Consider the following 7353-nt stretch of genomic DNA (forward strand, 5'->3'; position numbering starts at 1 on the left):
GTAAAAGGTAACGGTAAAATCTGAAAACATGTCAGACAAGGGTTCTTGGTGGCTTTCCGTGAGAACAGCAGGCGCGAAAGGCATTCGCAAGGAAATTTGAAATCTTAAAAAGCATACACAGTGGCCTCTGGTGGATCTACGAAAAAAAAAAAACTGCAAAGCAACGTAACTGCTGAGACATATTTTGCTCTCTCCAGAAATGTATATAAGGGTACGTAATCAGAATAAGACTGGGTTGATTTTTTTTCTCTCTTTTCTGATAGAAAAAGCAGACAAATGACAAGAATGTCAAGATTAGGTCAAGAAACAAACCATATTTAAAAAGGTGTATCCTACATGAAAATATTGTTTCCATTTGTTCAGTTCTTGTGTGATTCCAGTCCCACAGTACAATATTCCTATAGCTTAATTTGTCATATTTAATTGAACTTTTCTGCAGAATGTGCATTTTTAAAATAAGTTGATACAAACTGTTCCAGGGGAAAAGCAGCTGAATCAATTTCTGCTTTATTGCTGCATTGTGGTGTGAAATGAGGGTCTTTAACAGGAGAAGCTCTGCGCCTCTGTAACTTTCTAAAGGCTGTATACAGGGTTAAATCTTCATAAGCGTTGTTTGGTATTCAGGCGTCACACTCTACCAGAACACACCTCTCACAAACATAATGAATGCTTGCTGACAAAAGGTTAATATTCACTCGGCAGAAAATGAATCAACAGTTTATTAATGAGCCTATTAGCAATAATGATTGATAAAGAAACTAGACATCTTCACAGCCTAGATCAGTTTGTATATATTGATTAGCGGGATGATGCATTTTTAGATATCACTCACTTATCGCACTCAACTGCTCACTCACTGCCTTGAATTGCAGGGTGAATTCATCGACGGTGTCGCTGAACAGGCCAGCCTGGCATATGGATGCATTGTGAATCCGGACTTTGTTAACGTCACGCATATCAGCCAGGTTTAGCCAGAGGTGGCATTTAATGTGGCTAATTAATGTGGCTATCGTCCTTCCCAGGCCATGCGCAGCCAACTTGGTGGTACGCCGAGCATAGTCAGTTGCGGTGCGGAGCTCATGCATTAATCTTGGGTCAGAACCACTTTCTTTTTAGCCACTACGTAGCACCCATCTAGTCGGTCCGGCAGCGGGGCTGGAGAATTCAAATCAATTCAATTCAGCTTTATTTGTATAGCGCTTTTACAATGTAGATTGTGTCAAAGCAGCTTCACATAAATGGTCACAGTAACTGGAACAGTGTGGTTCAGGTTTTAGTGTTTAAGTTCAGTTCAGTTCAGTTTAGCTCAGTTCAGTGTGATTTAATCATTACTGAGAGTTCAAACACTGAAGAGCAAATTCATAGATGTGTAGCTCTACCAATCCTGAACCATGCAAGGCAGTGGCGACAGCGTAGAGGGAAAAAAAAAAAAGAATAAACCATCTCCAGACCCATTGTCGAAGCAGCCCAGGGAAGCATGACCATCGTATGCTCTTCTAGATCCAAAGCCTCGCTCATGACCTCAGAGGGGGGGAGCAGGTTCAGATCCTTGATAATGACAACCCACCCTCAGATGCAGTGATGGACCATCCGAGAGGACGGAGCACTTGCCTCACTCGAAGCTTGGATGGAGCGCGCTGAGGACCAAGATGACTCCCCCTGTAACCCTCAGACCTGCACGATTGCCAGCCACTTTGCGGGGGACAACATGGTGGGTTCATCCTTTGCAAGGATGAGCCGCAATCTTAGCTGCGCGACAGACATGCCATTGCAATGAAGACATGCACTGCCCGCGAGCATCGCATTAACATGCTGGACCCCTTAACATGCAACGCAGTGCTTGTGTCCATCATCCGGGGATAGGAAATCACAGAATTCAGAAACGCACTGTCAAAACCACATCTAGAAAACGACGCACTGCATGACCATGTTGCTCTTTAGGGAAACTTGCTCCTTGTACTCACAGCTCTAGAAGAACCAGACCTAGAGAAAGCCAGGTAAGAGAGAATGGTCTGCCACCGCGTGTACTTACTCTGCGACCGGGAGAAGCAACCTGTCAACACAAGCAGCTTTCTCATTCACTCTCTCTCTTTTTCTTCTTGCGAAGGAGTTTGGAGGTACCCTATAGACACTCTCAGTATTGTGTTCAGCTCAGAAAGTGAAAAGGACAATCTGCAATGCACGCATGGCATCTTTATACAATGATTAATGTGCCAACTCTTTGGCATTTCATTGGCCCATTTTATTACTCTTTCCAATGATTGGCTTCTGATGAAATCTCCATAGTAGAAGTTTTCAGATAGCATTGGAGTTCCTCTCCCGCTGGAGAACATACATGTCACTTATAAGCCAGAAACATACATGCCACATATAGGCCAAAAACATACATGCCACATATATGCCAGAAACATACATGTCACATATAGGCCAAAAACATACATGGCACATATATGCCAGAAACATACATGTCACATATAGGCCAGAAACATACATGTCACATATATGCCAGAAACATACATGTCACATATAGGTCACAAACATATATGTCACACTTATGCCAAAAACATACATGTCACATATATGCCAGAAACATACATGTCACATATAGGCCAGAAACATACATGTCACATATATGCCAGAAACATACATGTCACATATATGCCAGAAACATACATGTCACATATAGGCCAGAAACATACATGTCACATATATGCCAGAAACATACATGTCACATATATGCCAGAAACATATATGTCACATATAGGCCAAAAACATACATGACACATATAGGCCAGAAACATACATGTCACATATATGCCAGAAACATACATGTCACATATATGTCAGAAACATACATGTCACATATAGGTCACACTTATGCCAGAAACATACATGTCACATATAGGCCAAAAACATACATGGCACATATATGCCAGAAACATACATGTCACATATAGGCCAGAAACATACATGTCACATATATGTCAGAAACATACATGTCACATATAGGTCACAAACATATATGTCACACTTATGCCAAAAACATACATGTCACATATATGCCAGAAACATACATGTCACATATAGGCCAGAAACATACATGTCATATGTATGCCAGAAACATATATGTAACATATAGGCCAGAAACATACATGTCACATATAGGCCATAAACATGCATGTCACATATAGGCCAAAAGCATACATAGCACATATATGCTAGAAACACACTTGCCACTTATATGTGAAAAACATACATGTCACATAGAGGCCAGAAACATACATGTTACATATATGCCAGAAACATACTTGTCACTTATATGGGAGAAACATACATGTCACATATAGGCCAGAAACATACATGTTACATATATGCCAGAAACATACTTGTCACTTATATGTGAGAAACATCCATGTCACATATAGGCCAGAAACATGTATGTCACTTATATGCTAAAATTATACAAGTCACATATATGATTCAGAAACATACATGACACATATATGCCAGAAGTATATGTTCATATATGTAAAAAATGTCACAAACACGCCAGAAACATACATGTCATATATTGGCCAGAAACTTATGTCACCTATAGGCCAGAAACTGTGTATGCAGTTCACCACTGTACAGCAACTAACTGTAAGCAGTTTTTGGTTAGTTACCACTACTGCTCTATTACAGTAATTAACTGGCAACATTGTACTCACTGTAATGGTTTGATTACAGTATTTAACCAAACTATTTCAGTAACTAACTGGCAACAGTTTGGGTCATGGGGTTGGGTCATGGTCAACTCTCTGCATCTCAGATCTGCTGACATACATGGCTAGCTAATTGGACCCACTGGTATTAGCAGGAAAGCCTTTCATATGGAGGTAAGTGGTCAGTTGGTAAGCGCAAATAAAAATTACATCATACAGCCCCTTAGCATTCGTTTTAAAGATGAAATGCAGCCATACATACTTCTGGCTACATAATTTGCGATCACCAGAAATGTATATAGGGACACGTTTTGAGCATGAGCCTACTGTATTTTGTAAAAATCAGCCTTTACATAGCATCATAACAAAATGTTATGTAGTTGTATTGAACTATGATGAATGACAACTTTTTTAAGTGTTTGCAGGGGGGGGGGGTGCTCTTTGCACACTTTCAAGGCTCCCCAGATAGCAAAATACACTCGGGCCAGTTCCGGCTAGATTGTCGCCTGCCGGAGACTTACCCCTCGGCCCAACTTCGGCTGCCGGACTCGGGCCGGATGCCTGTGGACTCACTGCCCGATTCCGGCCCGAATCAAGCGGGCCAGATGCGGCGGCCGTAAGCGAGCCGACGCTGCGCATCCGCGCCGGAATCGGCGCGGGGGTAATGTGCGCTGCGGCCCGGAGCTGGCGCGACTCCGTATTTATACACCTTATAAAACCTTTTGGTATTACATTGGTACTTGATATATGGTATTACAACCATTTGAATTTATATAACAGCAAACACAGGCTATAATGTAAACACAAAGTGTAAGCACTGCGTTTAACCTTTGAATAAAGTGCAAACTGCATACATATTCTGTAACGAAAATAATCAGACAAATGACAAAATAAATAAATGTTAAACGTTTATTGATTGCAAGAAAAAAATAGTACTAAAATTTTATAAATAATTTTGTAGTGCACAAGAATATCAATATAAAAACAACAATAAAACAACACAATAAAGACACACAGAAAGATTTAAACAAAAAATCTAAAAATTACACACAAACACAGATGTTTTTAAAACAACCCTGTTTTCCCAATAGACTTGAATTAAAAATTTGTAAAAAAAAACATCTAAATTTTATATAAACCTAAATTTAGAAACCAATTTAAGATATAGCAAGAAACATCTTAAAAATACCAATGACAATCCGTAAAATATCAAAGTCAAACTTGTAAAAAGTACTGCAGAATTCTGAAGAAACATCTTGAAACATTTTTTAATAAAACATTAAAATAATAATAAACAAACAAACAAATATATATATATAATTGCAGAAGTATAAAGTCAAACTTATTTTTAAATAAACTTGAACAAAATCAATTGCACAAACAGCAAGACATGAGTGAGATGATTATACATTTCATATATATACACGTCTTGTGCAATTTTATATTTATAATTTTATTTGTATTACGTTTATTAAAAATGTATCAAGATGTTTCTTCAGAATTTGGCGCACACACATACATACATACATACCGTACATATACATATACACACACACACACATATATATATATATATATATATATATATATATATATATATATATATATATATATATATATATATATATATATATATATATATATATATAAATGCAAATGAAAGAAACAAATTGTTCAAGTATCAGGGAACATCCTAATACACTTAAAATGTTGTTTAAAAAATAAAACAAAATAGTGATGTAGACATTTGACACATTAGCTTTCTCTTCTTTCTTCCTCCATCCCTGTCAGGGGCAAGTTGTAGCTACCTTGTAATGCATTTTTCCACTTCTTTATCAGTGTTGTGGTATGGACATTTGTCCTCACTCCATCTGTGATTAAAAGATAAACAGATAATTAGTAGTGAACAAGTACTAATGTAAAAAAAAAAAAGAAAAATTAGGAAAAAAGTAGGCTACCTCCGAAGCAAAAAAAAACAATCAAAAAAAACAAATAAACTTAAACCACTTTGAAATTAGCAAGAGCTTGAACTTACCAGTTTCTTCATTTGTTCGGGCTGCTCCTTTAGATGATTTTCAAGCTTTTCTAAATCAAATTGGCCAAAGGAAGGTCAAATGTGTTTACATCTGGAGTTTCATCACGTCTGTTTTGGTTTTGTGAGAATCAGGCCCAGCTGCTGCTTTATGACGTTACATAATTTTAAAACTTCAGTCAGTCGTGCTAAAAAAGAAAAATAACATTAGTATAAATCAACCTGTGGCTTATTCTCATACAACTTCTGTAAATACAACAGTGGGTTAGACACTGCTGATATTCTCTAGTTGATCTTTACTTTCTAGCTGCATTAAACCTTAACAAATTTAGTGATGTCTTCAATTCTTACAAAGACATCACAAGATGCAATAAGTTCTGTCTTGATCTCAAACTGCACTAGAACAAAGACTGTAAATGTTCATAGGTGTACCGAGGGCCAGATGCAAAAAAACAAACGTTGTCGCGGGCCAAATTTTACATACATCACAGACACGTGTGTGTGTATATATATATATATATATATATATATATACACACACAGTTGAAGTCAGAATTGTTAGCCCCCCTAAATTATTAGCCACCGTTTATTTTTTCCCCAATTTCTGTTTAACAGAGAGTTAAACATTTTTTTCCACACATGTCTAAACATATTAGTTTTAGTAACTCATTTCTAATAACTGATTTATTTTATCTTTTCCATGATGACAGTAAATAATATTTGACTAGATAGTTTTAAGACACTTCTATACAGCTTAAAGTGACATTTAAAGGCTTCACTAGGTTAATCAAGTTAACTAGTCAAGTTAAGGTAATTAGGCAAGTTATTTTATAACAATGGTTTGTTCTGAAGACCTAAGGGGCTAATAATTTTGACCTTAAAATGGTTCATAAAAAAATTTAAACCGCTTTTTATTCTAGCCGAAATAAAACATAAGTCTTTCTCCAAAAGAAAAAAATATTATCAGACACACTGTAAAAATGTTCTTGCTCTGTTAAACATCATTTGGGAAATATTTAAAAAAGAAGAAATAAATCAATGAGGGGCTAATAATTCAGACTTCAACTGTGTGTAGATAGATAGACAGACAGACAGACAGACAGACAGATTTTTTTTGTATAGCGGGCCAGATTCTATTGATATTTATAAAAAGCCTCGCGGGCCGCAGATGGCCCGCGGGTCGTAGTTTGGACACGCCTGGTGTACTGGAATGTACAGTATCTGTGCATCTTGATGGTGGTCTTAAGATTTCTGCCATAGTCATTGATGGTGATGGTACTTATGGTGCTGCAGTGATTTCTGAAATCTTCATACCTGCCTTTTATCCAGCCTCTTTGTTCCAAGTAATTTTTCTTCATCACGGTATAGATGTGTCTATACTGTTCCTTGATCAGATATATTTACAAAACAAAACATCACTTTAGTATAGTGCCAGGGCAAAACTCACAGGTTGTAATAGATCAATGACATAATGTTGACAGTATGTGTTTAAAATAATTGCAAACAAACCTGTTCTGTCTTTAGATGTATGACAGGCGATCATCATCCTCATCTGTCTACCAGTCAGAAATCACAGTTGCGTGTGGATGTTTGAGTCGAGCTTCCTCATATGCATCT

General features: G+C 37.3%; 1 long non-coding RNA gene across 1 annotated transcript; it reads right to left on the bottom strand.

Moving 5' to 3' along the window:
- Positions 1–5462: 5462 nt before the first annotated feature.
- On the bottom strand, positions 5463–7353 carry LOC137490140 (uncharacterized). Its single transcript, XR_011009519.2, has 4 exons — positions 7246–7353; positions 7051–7121; positions 5740–5924; positions 5463–5575 (listed from the first exon to the last, which is right to left on the bottom strand). It is a non-coding gene; the product is annotated as an uncharacterized lncRNA (long non-coding RNA).

Source organism: Danio rerio, chromosome 3, assembly GCF_049306965.1.
Source record: "Danio rerio strain Tuebingen ecotype United States chromosome 3, GRCz12tu, whole genome shotgun sequence".
NCBI classification, from domain to species: Eukaryota; Metazoa; Chordata; class Actinopteri; order Cypriniformes; family Danionidae; genus Danio; species Danio rerio.